General features: G+C 45.5%; 7 non-coding genes across 7 annotated transcripts; 5 read left to right on the top strand and 2 right to left on the bottom strand.

Moving 5' to 3' along the window:
• The first annotated feature begins 633 nt into the window (after nucleotides 1–633).
• LOC144764949 (U6 spliceosomal RNA) lies at nucleotides 634–740 on the top strand. The gene has a single exon (XR_013596971.1). It is a non-coding gene; the product is annotated as a U6 spliceosomal RNA (small nuclear RNA).
• Nucleotides 741–3,637: 2,897 nt separating this feature from the next.
• Nucleotides 3,638–3,744, top strand: LOC144765316 (U6 spliceosomal RNA). The gene has a single exon (XR_013597318.1). It is a non-coding gene; the product is annotated as a U6 spliceosomal RNA (small nuclear RNA).
• Nucleotides 3,745–4,754: 1,010 nt separating this feature from the next.
• TRNAR-ACG (transfer RNA arginine (anticodon ACG)) lies at nucleotides 4,755–4,827 on the bottom strand. Its single transcript has one exon. It is a non-coding gene; the product is annotated as a tRNA-Arg (tRNA).
• Nucleotides 4,828–5,545: 718 nt separating this feature from the next.
• On the top strand, nucleotides 5,546–5,652 carry LOC144765362 (U6 spliceosomal RNA). The gene has a single exon (XR_013597362.1). It is a non-coding gene; the product is annotated as a U6 spliceosomal RNA (small nuclear RNA).
• Nucleotides 5,653–7,459: 1,807 nt separating this feature from the next.
• LOC144765315 (U6 spliceosomal RNA) lies at nucleotides 7,460–7,566 on the top strand. Its single transcript, XR_013597317.1, has one exon. It is a non-coding gene; the product is annotated as a U6 spliceosomal RNA (small nuclear RNA).
• A 1,010-nt stretch (nucleotides 7,567–8,576) lies between these two features.
• TRNAR-ACG (transfer RNA arginine (anticodon ACG)) lies at nucleotides 8,577–8,649 on the bottom strand. Its single transcript has one exon. It is a non-coding gene; the product is annotated as a tRNA-Arg (tRNA).
• Nucleotides 8,650–9,367: 718 nt separating this feature from the next.
• On the top strand, nucleotides 9,368–9,474 carry LOC144765361 (U6 spliceosomal RNA). Its single transcript, XR_013597361.1, has one exon. It is a non-coding gene; the product is annotated as a U6 spliceosomal RNA (small nuclear RNA).
• Nucleotides 9,475–10,000: the final 526 nt, after the last annotated feature.

Below are 10,000 nucleotides of genomic sequence, written 5' to 3'. Positions count from 1 at the left end.
CTGACCTCCTGAAAGTCTGTTCTGTGAGGGTTACCTAAGTTGTACAAATGACTTTAGGAGAAGGAAGGACCTAAAATCTAGGCGAAATGGTCCTAGATCCAAGGAAATCTTTTAGATCAGGCTCAGTTTCTTAAATAGTCTGCATTAACATAATCATTTCCCGGTCTGTGTGGGGCTGAGCTTGTGAACTCCTTAGTAAGTAGGCGGGTACAACAAAAAGGGGTTTAATATTACAATACAGGTTAAAATTCAGACACCTTGTCGTAGGCTCACCTTGTCCGGGGACCCAGGCATGCTGCCTTTCCACTCTCAGAGCACTTCACCTAACCTACTGTGCAGCTGTTTCACCTTTAATATCACTGTTCCACAGGCAGCGTGATGTCACAATGCTCCTTGTCTGTAGCCCAAACCATGAGCCTTTGCAACCCTGACATAATCTACATACTTACGGTGTGTGAAGTCTTGGACCACAAATGCAGTGAAAAATAATAGATTGCTACTCTTCAGACATTTTTGCCCATTGGTTCAGATTTGAATGCTTACTGGCCATCTGAGCATCTCTGCCAGGCCACCCTATGTCTAGAGACTGTAGATTTAGAGAGTTTATAAACATTGTCAGTTCATCAATAAAGTGTGCTCGCTTCGGCAGCACATATACTAAAATTGGAACGATACAGAGAAGATTAGCATGGCCCCTGCGCAAGGATGACACGCAAATTCGTGAAGCGTTCCATATTTTAAACAGTTTTTAGGAGAGAAATCTTTTTTGTTTTCAAGACTAATTAAAATAATAAAGCAGGTTCCAGTCCTGTGTCATGTAATATGTATTTTTCAATTAGTCTCTCCTCAACATTTTTTATGTATTTGCCTTGCAGTAAAAAAGGTGCGCTCTATGTCCAGCTGCATTTAGCAAGGAAGCCTGCAGGACTTCTGGGACTTTTCTTTCTCTTTTTTAGCCTCCCTGTCATTATTCTTCACCACCCCTAAATCTATACTGCTACCAGTGATGAGTTGCTTTGTGGGAAGCAGGCGAAGAGAAGGGCAGGGCCTATGCAAATGATGGCCTCAGGGATGTCTGGGAGTCCCTTTCAGCAGTACTGTTAAAATCTGCCTTGCAACCAGATTGGTCGGGTAAGCTGAAAAACACCATGCCAGATTGGGCACAGGTCTCTAGGCGCTTGGAAGACATATTGGGTCTACATCCCTCAGTTTCTGAGCTCCAAGAAATGTTCACCCTCCACCCTAATAGAGAGGTCTTGGCCGATCATGGCCGAGAGGGGCCGAGAGGGGAAAAAGGTAGCAGGGCAAGATGCTCATGGTTCTGCTTTAATAATGGACCAACTTCCTCTCTCTCCTTAGCTGTGCTTCTGCCTGGCTACTGGGGCTACCAGTTGTAAGCCTGCAGCCCACAAGGAGCTGGTTTGTCCCTCTCACACATGTAAATGGGTAAGCATTCAATTGCACACACCTGCCTGCGTCCACAGACCCTTGCACACACACTTTTGTCAACAAGCTTTTTTTGTAGTTAAGAGAATCAGGGACCCATGTTGAAATACAAAAGCAGCACACCATGTGACGGCCATCACATAGAGTCCAGCAGCAAATGGGAAACGTTTAACTAGCCGTGGTCCTATTACTGGATCATCTTGTTCCTAGCCGGGAGAACACAGAGAGTCCGACTCCCCCCTTTCTACTCAGAGCCCACCGAAGTCATCTGCGGCGTACCTCAAGGCTCCTCACTCAGTCCCACCCTCTTCAACGTCTACATGAGTCCCCTCGCCTCCATCGCACGTCAACACAACCTCAACATCATCTCCTACGCCGACGACACCCAGCTAATCCTTTCCCTCACCAAAGACCCCAACACCGCCCAAAACAACCTTCACGAAGGTATGAAAGAAGTAGCCGAATGGATGAAACAGAGCCGCTTAAAACTCAACTCAGACAAAACGGAGGTGCTCATCCTTGGGTCCTCCCCCTCAGCTTGGGACGACTCCTGGTGGCCTTCCACTTTGGGATCAGCGCCCACACCCACGGACCATGCACGTAACCTTGGCTTCATTCTAGACTCCTCTCTCTCAATGTCCAGACAAGTCAACGCCGTATCGTCCTCCTGCTTCAACGTCCTTCGCATTCTCAAAAAGATCTTCCGCTGGATCCCCCTCGAAACAAGAAAGACTGTCACCCATGCACTGGTCACGAGTCGACTGGACTATGGCAACACTCTCTACGCCGGGATTACAACAAAATTGCAGAAAAAGCTCCAGCGCATCCAAAACGCATCAGTGAGACTCATATTAGACATCCCGCGCCAAGAGCACATCACCGGTCACTTAAAAAACCTCCACTGGCTTCCCGTCAACAAAAGAATTACTTTCCGCCTTCTTACCCACGCACACAAGGCCCTTTATAATCTAGGACCCGAATGCCTCAACACCCGACTGTCCTTTTACTATCCTACCCGCCAACTAAGATCATCCAATCAAGCCCTCGCCGCAGTCCCGCGCATCCGAAAAACCACCATGGGTGGCAGATCCTTCTCCTTCCTGGCTGCCAAGACCTGGAACTCACTCCCCACCCACCTCCGCCTTACTCAGAATCACATCTCCTTCAGAAAAGAACTGAAAACTTGGCTATTCGATAAACAGTGAACCCCTCCCTCTAGCGCCTTGAGACCCTCTGGGTGAGTAGTGCGCTTTATAAATGCCTGAACTTGAACTTGAACTTACTGCAGCTCTACCGTGGAACATCTGCTGGATGAGTCCTCCTGGATAATATTGAACCTACAACAAGTCTGAGGTAAATAAGAGTTCCACAGGAATATAATGAAACAGGGACCTACAACTCTTCCGAGCCAGATAGGAGTCAAACCTACAGTCTTCTGATCCGTGGTCAGATGCGTTATCCATTGCGCCACTGGCCCTATGTAGACATACCCATCCTTTTGTCCTTAAGAGGGCTAGAAAGTGTGTGTGTGTGTGTGTGAAGGCACAAGGAAACCCATCTGACCTCCTGAAAGTCTGTTCTGTGAGGGTTTCCTAAGTTGTACAAAGGACTTTAGGAGAAGGAAGGACCTAAAATCTAGGCGAAATGGTCCTAGATCCAAGGAAATCTTTTAGATCAGGCTCAGTTTCTTAAATAGTCTGCATTAACATAATCAGTTCCCGGTCTGGGTGGGGCTGAGCTTGTGAACTCCTTAGTAATTAGGCGGATACAACAAAAAGGGGTTTAATATTACAATACAGGTTAAAATTCAGACACCTTGTCGTAGGCTCACCTTGTCCGGGGACCCAGGCATGCTGCCTTTCCACTCTCAGAGCACTTCACCTAACCTACTGTGCAGCTGTTTCACCTTTAATATCACTGTTCCACAGGCAGCGTGATGTCACAATGCTCCTTGTCTGTAGCCCAAACCATGAGCCTTTGCAACCCTGACATAATGTACATACTTACGGTGTGTGAAGTCTTGGACCACAAATGCAGTGAAGAATAATAGATTGCTACTCTTCAGACATTTTTGCCCATTGGTTCAGATTTGAATGCTTACTGGCCATCTGAGCATCTCTGCCAGGCCACCCTATGTCTAGAGACTGTAGATTTAGAGAGTTTATAAACATTGTCAGTTCATCAATAAAGTGTGCTCGCTTCGGCAGCACATATACTATAATTGGAACGATACAGAGAAGATTAGCATGGCCCCTGCGCAATGATGACACGCAAATTCGTGAAGCGTTCCATATTTTAAACAGTTTTTAGGAGAGAAATCTTTTTTGTTTTAAAGACTAATTAAAATGATAAAGCAGGTTCCAGTCCTGTGTCATGTAATATGTATTTTTCAATTAGTCTCTCCTCAACATTTTTAATGTATTTGCCTTGCAGTAAAAAAGGTGCGCTCTATGTCCAGCTGCATTTAGCAAGGAAGCCTGCAGGACTTCTGGGACTTTTCTTTCTCTTTTTCAGCCTCCCTGTCATTATTCTTCACCACCCCTAAATCTATACTGCTACCAGTGATGAGTTGCTTTGTGGGAAGCAGGACAAAGAGAAGGGCAGGGCCTATGCAAATGATGGCCTCAGGGATGTCTGGGAGTCCCTTTCAGCAGTACTGTTAAAATCTGCCTTGCAACCAGATTGGTCGGTTAAGCTGAAAAACACCATGCCAGATTGGGCACCAGGTCTCTAGGCGCTTGGAAGACATATTGGGTCTACATCCCTCAGTTTCTGAGGTCCAAGAAATGTTCACCCTCCACCCTAATAGAGAGATCGTGGCCGATCGTGGCTGAGAGGGGAAAAAGGTAGCAGGGCAAGATGCTCATGGTTCTGCTTTAATAATGGACCAACTTCCTCTCTCTCCTTAGCTGTGCTTCTGCCTGGCTACTGGGGCTACCAGTTGTAAGCCTGCAGCCCACAAGGAGCTGGTTTGTCCCTCTCACACATGTAAATGGGTAAGCATTCAATTGCACACACCTGCCTGCGTCCACAGACCCTTGCACACACACTTTTGTCAACAAGCTTTTTTTGTAGTTAAGAGAATCAGGGACCCTTGTTGAAATACAAAAGCACCACACCACGTGACGGCCATCACATAGAGTCCAGCAGCAAATGGGAAACGTTTAACTAGCCGTGGTCCTATTACTGCAGCTCTACCGTGGAACATCTGCTGGATGAGTCCTCCTGGAGAATATTGAACCTACAACAAGTCTGAGGTAAATAAGAATTCCACAGGAATATAATGAAACAGGGACCTACAACTCTTACGAGCCAGATAGGAGTCGAACCTACAATCTTATGATCCGTGGTCAGACGCGTTATCCATTGCGCCACTGGCCCTATGTAGACATACCCATCCTTTTGTCCTTAAGAGGGCTAGAAAGTGTGTGTGTGTGTGTGTGTGTGAAGGCACAAGGAAACCCATCTGACCTCCTGAAAGTCTGTTCTGTGAGGGTTACCTAAGTTGTACAAATGACTTTAGGAGAAGGAAGGACCTAAAATCTAGGCGAAATGGTCCTAGATCCAAGGAAATCTTTTAGATCAGGCTCAGTTTCTTAAATAGTCTGCATTAACATAATCATTTCCCGGTCTGTGTGGGGCTGAGCTTGTGAACTCCTTAGTAATTAGGCGGATACAACAAAAAGGGGTTTAATATTACAATACAGGTTAAAATTCAGACACCTTGTCGTAGGCTCACCTTGTCCGGGGACCCAGGCATGCTGCCTTTCCACTCTCAGAGCACTTCACCTAACCTACTGTGCAGCTGTTTCACCTTTAATATCACTGTTCCACAGGCAGCGTGATGTCACAATGCTCCTTGTCTGTAGCCCAAACCATGAGCCTTTGCAACCCTGACATAATCTACATACTTACGGTGTGTGAAGTCTTGGACCACAAATGCAGAGAAGAATAATAGATTGCTACTCTTCAGACATTTTTGCCCATTGGTTCAGATTTGAATGCTTACTGGCCATCTGAGCATCTCTGCCAGGCCACCCTATGTCTAGAGACTGTAGATTTAGAGAGTTTATAAACATTGTCAGTTCATCAATAAAGTGTGCTCGCTTCGGCAGCACATATACTAAAATTGGAACGATACAGAGAAGATTAGCATGGCCCTGGCGCAAGGATGACATGCAAATTCGTGAAGCGTTCCATATTTTAAACAGTTTTTAGGAGAGAAATCTTTTTTGTTTTCAGGACTAATTAAAATAATAAAGCAGTTTCCAGTCCTGTGTCATGTAATATGTATTTTTCAATTAGTCTCTCCTCAACATTTTTTATGTATTTGCCTTGCAGTAAAAAAGGTGCGCTCTATGTCCAGCTGCATTTAGCAAGGAAGCCTGCAGGACTTCTGGGACTTTTCTTTCTCTTTTTCAGCCTCCCTGTCATTATTCTTCACCATCCCTAAATCTATACTGCTACCAGTGATGAGTTGCTTTGTGGGAAGCAGGACAAAGAGAAGGGCAGGGCCTATGCAAATGATGGCCTCAGGGATGTCTGGGAGTCCCTTTCAGCAGTACTGTTAAAATCTGCCTTGCAACCAGATTGGTCGGTTAAGCTGAAAAACACCATGCCAGATTGGGCACCAGGTCTCTAGGCGCTTGGAAGACATATTGGGTCTACATCCCTCAGTTTCTGAGGTCCAAGAAATGTTCACCCTCCACCCTAATAGAGAGGTCTTGGCCGATCGTGGCCGATCGTGGCTGAGAGGGGAAAAAGGTAGCAGGGCAAGATGCTCATGGTTCTGCTTTAATAATGGACCAACTTCCTCTCTCTCCTTAGCTGTGCTTCTGCCTGGTTACTGGGGCTACCAGTTGTAAGCCTGCAGCCCACAAGGATCTGGTTTGTCCCTCTCACACATGTAAATGGGTAAGCATTCAATTGCACACACCTGCCTGCGTCCACAGACCCTTGCACACACACTTTTGTCAACAAGCTTTTTTTGTAGTTTAGAGAATCAGGGACCCATGTTGAAATACAAAAGCAGCACACCACGTGACGGGTATCACATAGAGTCCAGCAGCAAATGGGAAATGTTTAACTAGCCGTGGTCCTATTACTGCAGCTCTACCGTGGAACATCTGCTGGATGAGTCCTCCTGGAGAATATTGAACCTACAACAAGTCTGAGGTAAATAAGAATTCCACAGGAATATAATGAAACAGGGACCTACAACTCTTCCGAGCCAGATAGGAGTCAAACCTACAATCTTCTGATCCATGGTCAGATGCGTTATCCATTACGCCACTGGCCCTATGTAGACATACCCATCCTTTTGTCCTTAAGAGGGCTAGAAAGTGTGTGTGTGTGTGTGTGAAGGCACAAGGAAACCCATCTGACCTCCTGAAAGTCTGTTCTGTGAGGGTTTCCTAAGTTGTACAAAGGACTTTAGGAGAAGGAAGGACCTAAAATCTAGGCGAAATGGTCCTAGATCCAAGGAAATCTTTTAGATCAGGCTCAGTTTCTTAAATAGTCTGCATTAACATAATCAGTTCCCGGTCTGGGTGGGGCTGAGCTTGTGAACTCCTTAGTAATTAGGCGGATACAACAAAAAGGGGTTTAATATTACAATACAGGTTAAAATTCAGACACCTTGTCGTAGGCTCACCTTGTCCGGGGACCCAGGCATGCTGCCTTTCCACTCTCAGAGCACTTCACCTAACCTACTGTGCAGCTGTTTCACCTTTAATATCACTGTTCCACAGGCAGCGTGATGTCACAATGCTCCTTGTCTGTAGCCCAAACCATGAGCCTTTGCAACCCTGACATAATGTACATACTTACGGTGTGTGAAGTCTTGGACCACAAATGCAGTGAAGAATAATAGATTGCTACTCTTCAGACATTTTTGCCCATTGGTTCAGATTTGAATGCTTACTGGCCATCTGAGCATCTCTGCCAGGCCACCCTATGTCTAGAGACTGTAGATTTAGAGAGTTTATAAACATTGTCAGTTCATCAATAAAGTGTGCTCGCTTCGGCAGCACATATACTATAATTGGAACGATACAGAGAAGATTAGCATGGCCCCTGCGCAATGATGACACGCAAATTCGTGAAGCGTTCCATATTTTAAACAGTTTTTAGGAGAGAAATCTTTTTTGTTTTAAAGACTAATTAAAATGATAAAGCAGGTTCCAGTCCTGTGTCATGTAATATGTATTTTTCAATTAGTCTCTCCTCAACATTTTTAATGTATTTGCCTTGCAGTAAAAAAGGTGCGCTCTATGTCCAGCTGCATTTAGCAAGGAAGCCTGCAGGACTTCTGGGACTTTTCTTTCTCTTTTTCAGCCTCCCTGTCATTATTCTTCACCACCCCTAAATCTATACTGCTACCAGTGATGAGTTGCTTTGTGGGAAGCAGGACAAAGAGAAGGGCAGGGCCTATGCAAATGATGGCCTCAGGGATGTCTGGGAGTCCCTTTCAGCAGTACTGTTAAAATCTGCCTTGCAACCAGATTGGTCGGTTAAGCTGAAAAACACCATGCCAGATTGGGCACCAGGTCTCTAGGCGCTTGGAAGACATATTGGGTCTACATCCCTCAGTTTCTGAGGTCCAAGAAATGTTCACCCTCCACCCTAATAGAGAGATCGTGGCCGATCGTGGCTGAGAGGGGAAAAAGGTAGCAGGGCAAGATGCTCATGGTTCTGCTTTAATAATGGACCAACTTCCTCTCTCTCCTTAGCTGTGCTTCTGCCTGGCTACTGGGGCTACCAGTTGTAAGCCTGCAGCCCACAAGGAGCTGGTTTGTCCCTCTCACACATGTAAATGGGTAAGCATTCAATTGCACACACCTGCCTGCGTCCACAGACCCTTGCACACACACTTTTGTCAACAAGCTTTTTTTGTAGTTAAGAGAATCAGGGACCCTTGTTGAAATACAAAAGCACCACACCACGTGACGGCCATCACATAGAGTCCAGCAGCAAATGGGAAACGTTTAACTAGCCGTGGTCCTATTACTGCAGCTCTACCGTGGAACATCTGCTGGATGAGTCCTCCTGGAGAATATTGAACCTACAACAAGTCTGAGGTAAATAAGAATTCCACAGGAATATAATGAAACAGGGACCTACAACTCTTACGAGCCAGATAGGAGTCGAACCTACAATCTTATGATCCGTGGTCAGACGCGTTATCCATTGCGCCACTGGCCCTATGTAGACATACCCATCCTTTTGTCCTTAAGAGGGCTAGAAAGTGTGTGTGTGTGTGTGTGTGTGAAGGCACAAGGAAACCCATCTGACCTCCTGAAAGTCTGTTCTGTGAGGGTTACCTAAGTTGTACAAATGACTTTAGGAGAAGGAAGGACCTAAAATCTAGGCGAAATGGTCCTAGATCCAAGGAAATCTTTTAGATCAGGCTCAGTTTCTTAAATAGTCTGCATTAACATAATCATTTCCCGGTCTGTGTGGGGCTGAGCTTGTGAACTCCTTAGTAATTAGGCGGATACAACAAAAAGGGGTTTAATATTACAATACAGGTTAAAATTCAGACACCTTGTCGTAGGCTCACCTTGTCCGGGGACCCAGGCATGCTGCCTTTCCACTCTCAGAGCACTTCACCTAACCTACTGTGCAGCTGTTTCACCTTTAATATCACTGTTCCACAGGCAGCGTGATGTCACAATGCTCCTTGTCTGTAGCCCAAACCATGAGCCTTTGCAACCCTGACATAATCTACATACTTACGGTGTGTGAAGTCTTGGACCACAAATGCAGAGAAGAATAATAGATTGCTACTCTTCAGACATTTTTGCCCATTGGTTCAGATTTGAATGCTTACTGGCCATCTGAGCATCTCTGCCAGGCCACCCTATGTCTAGAGACTGTAGATTTAGAGAGTTTATAAACATTGTCAGTTCATCAATAAAGTGTGCTCGCTTCGGCAGCACATATACTAAAATTGGAACGATACAGAGAAGATTAGCATGGCCCTGGCGCAAGGATGACATGCAAATTCGTGAAGCGTTCCATATTTTAAACAGTTTTTAGGAGAGAAATCTTTTTTGTTTTCAGGACTAATTAAAATAATAAAGCAGTTTCCAGTCCTGTGTCATGTAATATGTATTTTTCAATTAGTCTCTCCTCAACATTTTTTATGTATTTGCCTTGCAGTAAAAAAGGTGCGCTCTATGTCCAGCTGCATTTAGCAAGGAAGCCTGCAGGACTTCTGGGACTTTTCTTTCTCTTTTTCAGCCTCCCTGTCATTATTCTTCACCACCCCTAAATCTATACTGCTACCAGTGATGAGTTGCTTTGTGGGAAGCAGGACAAAGAGAAGGGCAGGGCCTATGCAAATGATGGCCTCAGGGATGTCTGGGAGTCCCTTTCAGCAGTACTGTTAAAATCTGCCTTGCAACCAGATTGGTCGGTTAAGCTGAAAAACACCATGCCAGATTGGGCACCAGGTCTCTAGGCGCTTGGAAGACATATTGGGTCTACATCCCTCAGTTTCTGAGGTCCAAGAAATGTTCACCCTCCACCCTAATAGAGAGGTCTTGGCCGA

This window comes from Lissotriton helveticus, chromosome 6, assembly GCF_964261635.1.
Source record: "Lissotriton helveticus chromosome 6, aLisHel1.1, whole genome shotgun sequence".
Taxonomy (NCBI): Eukaryota; Metazoa; Chordata; class Amphibia; order Caudata; family Salamandridae; genus Lissotriton; species Lissotriton helveticus.
This window is presented reverse-complemented; position numbering and strand designations above follow the sequence as displayed.